At 40.6% G+C, this 11,914-nt stretch overlaps 1 protein-coding gene and 1 non-coding gene across 3 annotated transcripts in view; both read right to left on the bottom strand.

Annotated features, from left to right (window-relative positions):
* Positions 1-11,914, bottom strand: part of RAB30 (RAB30, member RAS oncogene family) — a 99,930-nt gene that overhangs the window by 64,243 nt on the left and 23,773 nt on the right. The gene's annotated exons all lie outside the window — the stretch shown is intronic.
* LOC116563355 lies at positions 4,251-4,384 on the bottom strand. The gene has a single exon (XR_004274355.1). It is a non-coding gene; the product is annotated as a small nucleolar RNA SNORA70 (small nucleolar RNA).

Genomic DNA, 11,914 nt, shown 5'->3' with positions numbered 1-11,914 from the left:
GTAATGGTAGGGGAGAGGATTTTATACTTGGGGATAAGAAAGAAAATACTTGAGGTGATACTTGTTTTTTTTAATAAAATTTTTGAAATTACAATCAAAAAAATAAAAAGACAAATGAATTCTATTTTTATTTATTTTTTTATGAGACGACGTCTTGCTCTGTTTCCCAAGCTGGTGTGCAGTGGTGTGATATTGGCTCACCTCATTGTCTGCCTCCAGGGTTCAAGTGATTCTCCTGCCTTTGCCTCCCTAGTAGCTGGGATTGCAGGCACCCTCCATCATGCCTATCTAATTTTTATATTTTTAGCAGAGCCAGGGTTTCGCCATGTTAGCCACACTAGTCTTGAACTCCTGATCTCAGGTGATCTGCCCACCTCGGCCTCCCAAAGTGCTGGGATTATAGGTGTCAGCCACCACCCCCAGCTGAATGAATTTTTTAAAAAAGAATGAAAATACTTGCTGACAAATGGTGTACGAATGGTAAAGGGAACAAACTCCTGGTTTTCTACCTTAAATAAATGGGTAGATGGTGGTGCCATGTATTAAGAGAAAAACTGGAGGAGAAGCAAAATGCTCATGACATAGCCAACTATATCACACTTAGAAGAAAAAAAGTAAAACCCAGTTGTGCTTGTTCAGGGGTAGCTAGGAATTAAAGGCCTGAAGCTGCTACCCTGGTGAAGATAAAGTGTTTGGGGGTTATGATAGAGAGTAAAGTGCAAGAATCTGAATGGATGCCCTAGGAAACGGGTTCCACTTAATTCAGACATAGGGAAGGAGTTCAGCCTGATGTAAGTAAAGGCTATCTCAAGGTCAGAGTGAAGTGAGCTGCCCTGGGAGTAGGAGAGAGTGAATGATGACTTCTCTGTCATTGGAAGGGTTAAAGAAAAAAATAGATGACCCCTTGACTAGAGGGATAGAGAGAGAATTCAGTAATTGAATAGAGTAAATGCTACATAAAATCCTTCTAAACTCTGGAATTCTGCGCTTTCAAGATAAAATCTTAATTAATCTAACCTTCAGGACTGGAGTTTCTCCAACAGGCCAGAACTCCCTTGGTACGTCCTACCTCTCAGAAGGCAAATGAGAATGTTAGCTAATTTTGGTCACTATAAAGTGACTCCTAGTTCATTTCTAAGTGTCATACAAGATGCCGAAAGCTTTTTGGTGTAGGTAAAAGGGACAAGCTATGGAATTGGATATCCCATATCAGCAATTTATTAGCGCTGTGTCCTCTGGCAAATTATTTAAATTCTCTGAGTCTAAATTTATTTCTTTGAAATGGGGGGAAAGCAATGCCTACCTCAGGATGTTTACTGTGAGGACCAAAGCCTAGTACCTGATATATTCTATTAAGAATAATAATGAGGCCAGGTACAGTGGCTCATGCCTGTAATCCCAGCACTTTAGGAGGCTGAGGCGGGCAGATCACCCGAGGTCAGGAGTTAAAGACTAGCCTGGCCAACATGGGGAAACCCCATCTCTATAAAAACACAAAAATTAGGCCGGCGTGGTAGCAGGCACCTGTAATCTCAGCTACTTAAGAGGCTGAGACAGGAGAATCCCTTGAACCTGGGAGGCGGAGGTTGCAGTGTGCTGAGATCGCACCTCTGAACTCCAGCCTGGGCAACATGAGAGAAACTCCATCTAAAAAAAAAAAAAGAAGAATAGCTAACATCTATTACTACAGATCTATAACTATATGCTAGGCATGCGTTAACATGCATTTTTTAAAAATCCAATCCTTATAACAACCCAGAAAGCAGCCACTATTATCTTCCCTGTTGAAAAATCAGAAAATTGATTTCTGAAGGTTAAGTGACTTATCCAAGAGTCATATAATTAGTAATTGCCCAAATCAGGAAAAACAACTTCCACAAAGGTTGAGAGGAAAAGACAAAACAAACCCCATATTTAGATAAATTGAAAAAAAGGAATCTGCCATTGAATTAACAAACAATTCAATTAACTAACTAGTCATTTAGTAAACATTTATTGAACATATAAATAAATAATTGAATGAATGAATGATTTCAATGAACATTTGTTGAGTTCCTGCTAGGCACAGCATCAAGAAACTAGGGTACAGAAAATGTACATCAATTTAATTTAGAGTTTGCCATTAACACTACAATCTTCAAACTGCAAATAAATTGCCAACATAACAACACTTAGACTATGATAAAAGGTCCTAAAAAGTGCCATTTTCAGCTAAGCGCAGTGGCTCACAACTGCAGTCCCAGCACTTTGGGATGCCAAGGTGGGCAGATACCTTGAGCTCAGGAGTTTGAGACCAGCCTGGGCAACATGGTGAAATTCCATCTCTACAAAAAATACAAAAGTTAGTCAGGTGTGGTAGCATGTGTCTATGGTCCCAGCTACGTGGGAGGCTGAGGGGGGAGGATCACTTGAACCCGGAATGTGGAGGCTTCGGTGAGCTGAGATCACACCACTGTACTCCAGCCTGGGTGACTCTGCTCTTTTTTGGAGTAGTCAAAACTCTTAAAGGAGAGCTCCGAGCAGTAGGCAAAGAACCAAGAGCACACAGCAATGGAAACTGAGGAAGGAGGCATTCTCAAGATGAGTAAGACTTCCAAAGGAAGCAGAAATCTAAAAGAACAAAGGCTAAACAAATGGCTGACTTCATAAGTAGGAGTTTGTCAAAGGACTTCTCTGGAACTGAGGGGGAAAGAAACCAAGTTTCAAAGGGCAACTGGATGAATGGGTTAAAGAGGAAGAGGAGGGAGTCTTTTAAGAAGTTTGGCAATAAAAGGAGGGAAAGAGAAAGAAAAGTAAGTAGCCTGATGAGAAGAAGCAGCAAGACTGTTAATAAGAGTATAAGGTGAGGAGCAAGAGATAAAAGAAAAGAAAAAGCTGAAGACAGAAGATAGATGGAGAAGATGCAGGAAAGAAACAGAAGGACCAGACCCTAGCACCTCAATAGGTGAGAGGATAGAACACACAAAGGAAAGGCTACCCTTGGAAAAGAAGTCACCTTCTGCTCTAAGACAGAAATGAAAGAAAAGAGATTTTGACAATTGGACATGTTACTCTGAATCAAGCTTGAATACAGAACAGAGTGATCAAATTGAATAACACTATTTTGAACTTAAAATAATATTGATTTTCTTGAATCACTCATAACTTGGCATTGAAAAGGACAATGACCATTTGGATATAAGTTCTATACAGTTAAAAATCAGCATCTTTTTTTTCTGGATAGGAAGGAGGACTTATTGGTGGGCATTAGGAGGGAGCAGCAGAGTGGAAGCCCTCATGAATGCAGGGCCTGCTACTTGCCCAGAGGCCATGACTGGGGATGCATTTGACCCCACAGTCATCTGGGGTGAGCCGCTTCTCATCCCAGAGCCACCATGTCTTCAAATTAATCTGTACTGGCCGGGCATGGTGGCTCACGCCTGTAGTCCCAGTATTTTGGGAGGCTGAGGTAGGCGAATGACTTGAGGCTAGGAGTTTGAGACCACTTGGCCAGCATGGTGAAACCCCATCTCTACCCAAAAAATATAAAAATTAGATGCGTGTGGTGGCATGTGCCTGTAGTCCCAGCTACTGGGGAGGCTGTGGCAGGAGGATTGCTTGAACCTAGGAGGCGGAGATTGCAATGGGCTGAGATTGAACCACTGCCCTCCAGCCTGGGAGACAGAGAAAAACTCTGCTTCAAAAAAAAAAAAAAAAAAGGCTGGGCACAGTGGCTCACGCCTGTGATCCCAGCACTCTGGGAGGTAGAGGCAGACGGATCATCTGAGGTTGGGAGTTTGAGACCAGCCTGACCAACACAGAGAAACCCCATCTTTACTAAAAATACAAAATTAGCCAAGCGTGGTGGTGCATACCTGTAATCCTAGCTACTCTGGAGACTGAGGCAGGAGAATCACTTGAACCTGGGAAGCGGAGGTTGCCGTGAGCCAAGATTGTGCCAATGCACTCCAGCCTGGGCAACAAGAGTGAAACTCTTGTCTCAAACAAACAAACAAACAAACAAGAAAAAGCATCTGCATGGAACTTTGTAAAGCCTCACTTCTTTCAGATGTGAATCTTCTGGTGGACAAGGAACTTGAACTTGGCCCTGCGGAGGGTCTCAATCACATCTCCTTGATGTGGATAAACATGATGACTTGGCCAGTATGAACCCTGGCCATGGCTCCTTGAGGGTTTCCAAAGGCACCTCCACTGTTTGAAGCCTGCACTGGGGACAGTACAAGACCAGAGACATGAACGTACATTGAAAGGGCTGTCTCCGAGATCTCTTAGAGCAATTCATACAAGAAACAGGCTGCATACACTACCAAGTAAGCGCTGTTTGCAGCTATTGCACACCAGGCCCCAAAGAGGAAAGGAATTGGGTTGGCTTAACTGGCTGCAAAAAAATCAGTCTTACTGAGATGCTGGTTATATTCTGTTTCTTAATCTGGGTAGTGGTTACCCTGTGGTGTTCAATTTGTATACTTAATTAAGCTAAAGAAAAAAAAAAGCTTTCACAAACTTTTTAACTTTAAAACTTTTTAAAAAATGTTTTTAACCTAGCGATGGCTTATGACTGTAATCCCAGCACTTTAGGAGGCTGAGCTGGTAGATTGCTTGAGGCCAAGAGTGTAAGATCAGCCCTGCCAACATGGTGAAACCCTGTCTCTACTAAAAATGCAAAAATTAGCCAGGTGTGGTGGCACGCGCCTGTAATCCCAGCTACTTGGGAGACAGGCAGAAGAATGGCTTTAAACCGGGAGGCGGAGGTTGCAGTGAGCCAAGATCCTACCACTGCACTGTAGCCTGGACAGCAGAGTGAGACTCTGTCTCAAAAAAAAAAAAAAAGTTTTTAACTTAGAATCACCATTCCTCTACTATTTGTTCAGTTTTTAAAAGAGTGACTCAAGAAAACTATATATTTCTTCAGAAGGGAACATTCCTTATCATTCTTTAAGATCCCCATAGCACTGAATCAGACTAGATATGCAATAGGTATCTCATGAATATATGTTGGTGTGATTGGAAGAATGTTAACACCAAATGTCCAGACTTAAAACAAATCTGTCTCCAGGAAATGGCATCTTCATGACTGCAAAATCTGGCAGACTCCCACTTTAGCCAGTGATTGTACTTAGCATCATTAATGATCTGGACAAACTAACATCATGTGTCTCCTTTTGTGATTAAATGGGAAATATACAACCTCAGCTATTTAGAATTCTTGCCCAAAATATTTAACCTGTATATAATTACACAGAAATAATTACACAAATTCAGACTGTGAGATATTGTTAAAAAAAAAAGCCTGGAATCTTTAAAAAAAAAATCATGAAACATAAATAAGGGAGGAGACTCCTAAAGATGCATAGCAACTAAATTTAATGTGTAATCTTGTTTGGATCCTGGATTAAAAACAAACTGACAGTTATAATGATTAACATTATAACATTAACATTATTATTAACAGTATTTGGACAATAGGCATATGATAGATTGCAAAAATGGCTATGATTGTTCATAGCCCTGTATCCATGCCCTTGAGCAATATGACTTTGCAGTTATTCCCATCAAGAGGACCTTGTGACTTGCTTTGACCAAAAGATTGCAGAAGCAACACGGTGCCAATTCCAAGCCTTGGCCTTAAAAGACTTTACACTCTTCCACTCTCAGAACCTGCCCATAAGCTATGGGGACAAAGCTGTTCTTGCCTGCTGGAGGATAAGAGATTCCTCTGGAGCAAAGACAAGCCATTCAAACTGAGGCCGACTTAGACCAGCTAGCTCCTAGTCAGTCCAGCAGCTGACTCCAGAGGTATGAAGGAGCCCAACTGATCAGCTGAGCCTAATCCACACTAGAAGAACCACCCAACTGACCCACGGAATTATGAGCACTAATAAACTGTGGTTGTTTTAAGCCGATAAGTTTTGACATGATTTGTTTATCAGCTAGGTGATTAAAGGCAAAATTTAAATATGGACCCTATATTAGATGACATTATGGAATCAATATTAAATTTCTAAGGCATGATATTGGTATCATGGCTATGAAGAAAAATATCCGCCTTACATTTAGAATACTGATAAATTTAGAGATAAAGGATCATGATGTCTGCCCCACCGCCTAGTATAAATATGTATTTATAAAGAAAGTTAAACCAAATGTGGCAAAATATTAGCAATTACCAAACCTAAGTAAAGGGTTTTTTAGTTGTCCTTTGTACTAATATGTTTGTTTTAAATTTTTCAAAATAAAAAATTCGATAGGAAAAAACCCACACACCTCTATTTACCTGGTAACATAGCAAGCTAGCTTGCAGTGAACCGATCCTTTCCATCCCCCACCCCGTTCCCCTTTTTACTGGAGGCAACACTGCTATTGCTGAGAGGGGAGGGAGTAGATATAAAGTGCAGTAAACCAGGGTTATATTCTGACGTAGTTAGATGAAAGACTTAATAGTTAAGAAATGTTTAAAGGTAGGTGTTAACAGCAAGCAGCCATTGAGGTTTTCTTCCTGATATAATCAGAAAAAAAATTTGCGGAGGATTGGATGGGGCTTGAAAAGAACAAAGCTTTGGCAAAAAACATGGGCAGGTCTTTGAATTATTTTATGTTGGAAAACAAATATTCCTGTGTTTCTTTATTTTAAGAGATCTCTCAAACGCCTGCAAATGAGAAGGGTATCTTGTATTCATCTCTACCCCCTGAATATCCTTAAAGAATCTTACCAATATAACCTAAATCTGTATATTCATAACCTAATGAAAGCATTCTTTATTTAATTTGGATTTTCTCCCAAGTGATATGCAGCAATTATTAATGCTGTATATTGACTAACATGAACAAACCCAGAGGCCTAGGTTCAAAGGATACATCTTTCTGAACTGAAATCTAAGGACTTCAGCTTTACTATGTCATACAGAAAAATTCTGCTTAGATTGAATGGCAAACAAAGCCCATTCTCCCCATTCTCTCTATATAAAAACAAAGAAAAAACAGTAATCCAGGTAGGAAGATTTTTTTTTTTTTTAGAACAATCTCTACAAATCTGTTCAAGGTCTTTGACTTCAAAAAAGTCCAGTAGAGCAATCCCATGTATTACCATTGTCAGATGAGAAAAACATCCAACTTACATAAGAAAGGCAAGAAAATATTGCCAGGTACTGTACATTTAATGAGTTTGTTGTTCTTGTTCATCAGAACTGAAGAATTAATGCAGCAAAGACATTTGTTTTAGGCATCATTTGGCTCAAAGCCAAATCCATTCCTCATTTTTCTTACAGAATTCCTTGATTCTCTAGCCCATAAACCCCAGGATGCTTCAGAATATAGTTTGAAACTACAGTTTTAAATGAAAATGGTTGTGGAAAAAGAAGGTACCACACACAGAGAGAATCTTCCAGTTGCCTCTACAAACATCATCAGATTCAGAGAAACCAAGCAGGCTATCAGGTCTTCAAGGAAACTTTGATGTTCAAAGAGAATTCTACTGTACACATTAATTCCCAAAAATGTTCAGGGGCACTGTAAAACAGCTGTAGAGCAATAGGCTTTCCTAGCCCAAATCTCCACATTAGTCTATCTCATGAAAGGACTAACCATAAGCAGATGAGACATGGTCTAACACAGACATTGAATTCCCCTTCACTTGTCATCAAAGTGTCAACTGTTTAAAGCATGAATTGATTAATTTATTCTGTAAACATTTTTTTTTAATAGAGATGAGGTCTTGCTTTGTCACCAGCCTCCCCAGCAACTGAAACTACAGACATCCACCACTGTGCCCATATAATTGTTTTTTTCTAGAGATAGGATCTTGCCATCTTGCCCAAGCTGGTCTTGAACTCCTGGGCTAAAACAACTCTTCCTCCTTGGCCTCCCAAAGTGCTGAGATTACAGGCATGAGCTACAGCACCCTGTAAACATTTATTGAGCAAATGATATATGCCAAGTCCAGAGTAGGAAAACACAGATGAAAAGGGCATCCTTCTTGCCCACCAGGAAGTCACAAACTAATGGAGAAGCACAATCCAAGCACTTAGTCAAATTGGAATAAAGAGCTTTGCCATGGTTAAGCCCTTGAGCCTAGATCCTGACTCTACCATTTATTGGCCTGGTGGCTTTGGACAAAATTGACTTAACCTCTCAAAAATTTTGTTTCTTCAGCTGTAAAACGGGTATGATAAACCTATTATATTGAGTTACCATCAGAATTGAGATTATATATATGACTATACATATCATAGTAACTTTAGGTAAATGTCAGCTATTATTATTAATCTTTGTTATTATCTGAGTGGTTATACTAGGTTCTATTTGTATCTAAAATCCACCCTGAGATTCTAATAATTAGCTGTGTGACCCAGAGTAAGTAATTTAACATCTCTGGGCCTCATGCTCTTTATCTGTTCAATGAGAGGTTATAGGCCGGGCGTAGTGGCTCATGCCTGTAATCCAAGCACTTTGGAGGCCAAGGCAGGTGGATCACCAGAGGTCGGGAGTTCAAGACCAGCCTGACCAACATGGTGAAACCCCGTCTTTATTAAAAAAAAAAAAAAAAGAAAAAAAATCAAAAAAAATGAGAGGTTATAGCTAAGTGATCTAAAATCCCTTCAAGCTCTGGAATATTAAAAGGCTCTATGATTGATCTTATACGGTTTCATATGTGTCTCAATGACACTGCCCAGATAAATTGGTGAAACAAAGCAACTGCCAAATAAATAATCACCTTTCTTCAGTAGTTGTCTGAATCTTTCATTTTAGTTTCTTTAACCTCATTACTTACCCAGGCATATATAGCTATCAATCCCTAAAGAAAGAAACAAGTAACTGGGGGAAGCCAGATCCTGATCTGTCCCATTCCTTTAGGTGGGGCAGATGCTTCCAAAACATAAGTGGGGGTGGGGGTGGGGGTGTGTGCAACGAATGAATGAATTCATTCATTCATCCACAGAAGCATCCCACTCACTTCAGAAGTGCCTGGCTGTGCTTCTACAGTACCCACTGCTTGTCTCTGTATGCCACATTCCATACAGCCATCTCATCTGCCTGCACAAACTAAGCTGACTAAGAGCTAAGGCTTCGTTGTACCAAACTGTACATACTTAATCCCAAACACCATGCCTGGAAAGTGACAGGCACCCAGTGTCTTAAAATTAACTAAGATTCATACTTCCTTTGGGACCAAAGCTATACATATGTAAGTGACTTGGCACTATGAGGTATGGGCCTGACCTCTAGGGATCATTTTCTAAGTGTCACCACTTAGAAAAAGGGCTGGGGGGTACTTCACCCTCTGGCCTTCAGTTTCCTCTTCGTTAAAATGAGAGGAATCTATTAGATCACGGAATGGCAAACTATGGCTCATGGGTCAAATCTAGCCTATACATCTACCCCCAGCCTAGAATAATTTGTACTTTTGTTTTTTAAGAGACAGGGTCTCACTCTATTGCCCAGGCTTCAGTGCAGTGGCGTGATCATAGCTCACTGTATCCTGAACTCCTGGGTTCAAGCCATCCTCCCACCTTAGTCTTCTAAGTAGCTACAACTACAGGTGTGTACCACCACACCTGGCTAATTTATTTTTATTTTTGTAGAGAAGGGGGTCTCACTTTGTTGCCCAAACTGGTCTCGAACTCCTGGCTTCAAGTGATCCTCCCACCTTGTGATCCCTCCCTGCCAAAATTCTGGGATTACGGCTGTGAAGCACGGCATCCAGACAATTTTTACATTTTTTAATGATTGTAAAAACAAGAATAACACGCATCAGAGACCATATGCAGCCTGCAAAGCCTAATATATTTACTTTCTGGCCCTTTTAATAGAAATAGCTTGCTGCCCCTAGATTAGATTATATCTAAAGTCCCTTTAAAACCTGACATTTTAGCATTCTAATTCTGCTGGGTTTCCTTGAATTGTCTGATTCTGACTCTTCACGCAGAGTAGTACCAAGTCTGAAACAATACCGAAGGCACAACAGGAACTCAACTGCTATTTGCTCACTCAATAAATGAATTCTGCAGCAGCAACCCTAAGAACTAAATCCTCTACAAAGGGGGCAAGTCAGGTCAATGTGTATCAAGTGACTGCCTAATAAATGCCCCCAGGGTGGACACCACGATGAGAGGAACAATCCACTCTATTGGTCTTTTGGATGACAGTGGCACCTGGAAGGGCCTGGAGCTCAAATAACTGGACCAAAACTCACCTTGTTCCACCAAATAAAAAATACATGTAGCCATCCCCTGAATAAACCCCTTGGGCAAATTATAAAGCTATCTAGAAATAGCTATCAGAAATACAGATCATCTAAACTGATAATCTTAATAGCCATGGACCCAAGAGAATAAATCACATCCACAATAAGGCATATAAAATAATTTAGCTCACAACATTATTTCTTTTTCCTCTATTGTTGTTAAGAATACATGATCCCAAACAAGGAATTCAAACATTTATGTCAGGGAAACAAGCCAAGGAAAGTCTTAAATATATGATCCTATTAACACTAATGGAAGACAGTGCAAGGTAAAAGAAAAAACAAAGCTCCCTGCCTCAACTCTCTGACTACACATACGCTCTCAAAATAAACAGCCAGCAATTTCTCTTTTAATGTTCTTCCTCTGTTCACCCATAAATCACTGCTATGTATAAACCTCTTGCTGATTTCAAAGGATGGGTTTCTTTTCTTTTTCTTTCACTTTCCCTCTTTTTTATTGCTAACAATGAGTTCTGAAAAGGGCTGAGGGTGCTTTTCTACCATCCCTCAGTAGAGCATCTCCATTTACAAGTATAATACACTCCAATCACACACTTCATTGTCATACTGTTACAGGTACTTATAAATCACAAAGTTGATCTAGAGATTCTGTCTTTTCTCCTTCCCTTTAAAGAAGCAACTTGGCTTCTTTAGAACCATACGAACTGGGCACAGTGGCTCATGGCTACAATCTAAGAACTTTGGGAGGCCAAAGCTGGTGGATCACCTGAGGTCAGGAGTTTGAGACCAGCCTGACCAACATGGAGAAACCCAATCTCTACTAAAAATACAAAATTAGCCGGGTGTGGTGGCGTATGCCTATAATCCCAGCTACTCAAAAGGCTGAGGCAGGAAAATCACTTGAACCCAGGAGGCAGAGGTTGCAGTGAGCCGAGATCGTGCCATTGCACTCCATCCTGGGCAACAAGAGCAAAACTCTGTCTCAAAAAAAACAGAAAAGAAAAAAAGAAGCAACTTGGGGCTGGATTACTCTGGCTCATGTCTGTAATCCCAACACTTTGGGAGATAAGAGGATGGCTTGAGGCCAGGAGTTTGAGATCAGCCTGAGCAACAAAGCAAGACCCTGTCTCTACAAAAAAAAAAAAAAAAAAGATGGATGCTCACCTCTCTCCACAAGGCCCCATATGCTCAATGATGAGATGGAGTCACAAATTTCACCCTCTCCCCAGGCACCCTGCTCTAGACATACTGGCCTAGAAGGTTTAAAAAAAAAAAAAATCCTACCTCTAATTCTAGCACTCAAGAGGCCAAGGCAGGAAGATTGCTTAAGTACAGGAGTTCAAGACCAGCTTGGGTAACATAGTGATATCCTGTCTCTACAAAAAAAGTAAGAAATCAGCCAAACATGGTGGCTCATTCCTGTAGTTCCAGCTATCCAGGAGGCTGAGGCGGAAGGATCATTTGAGCCTAGGAAGTCAAGGCTGCAGTGAGCCATGATAGCACCACTGTACTACGCCTGGGCAACAGTGAGACCCTGTCTCAAAAAAAAAAAAAAAAAAAATCCTGAATATCACAATGCTTATTTCCAAGCTCTTCATAAACCAGAAGAGAGATGAGTAGTTTAAATTGGGATTCCTTCCCTGACTCAGTAGGTAAGTTTTTATTTTTCCAATAGCCAGAGGAGGCAGAGAAACATTGGCCCTCTGCTGACCT

The sequence above is a fragment of the Sapajus apella genome, unplaced genomic scaffold (genome assembly GCF_009761245.1).
Source record: "Sapajus apella isolate SASKATOON/1434 unplaced genomic scaffold, GSC_monkey_1.0 scaffold34, whole genome shotgun sequence".
NCBI classification, from domain to species: Eukaryota; Metazoa; Chordata; class Mammalia; order Primates; family Cebidae; genus Sapajus; species Sapajus apella.
This window is presented reverse-complemented; position numbering and strand designations above follow the sequence as displayed.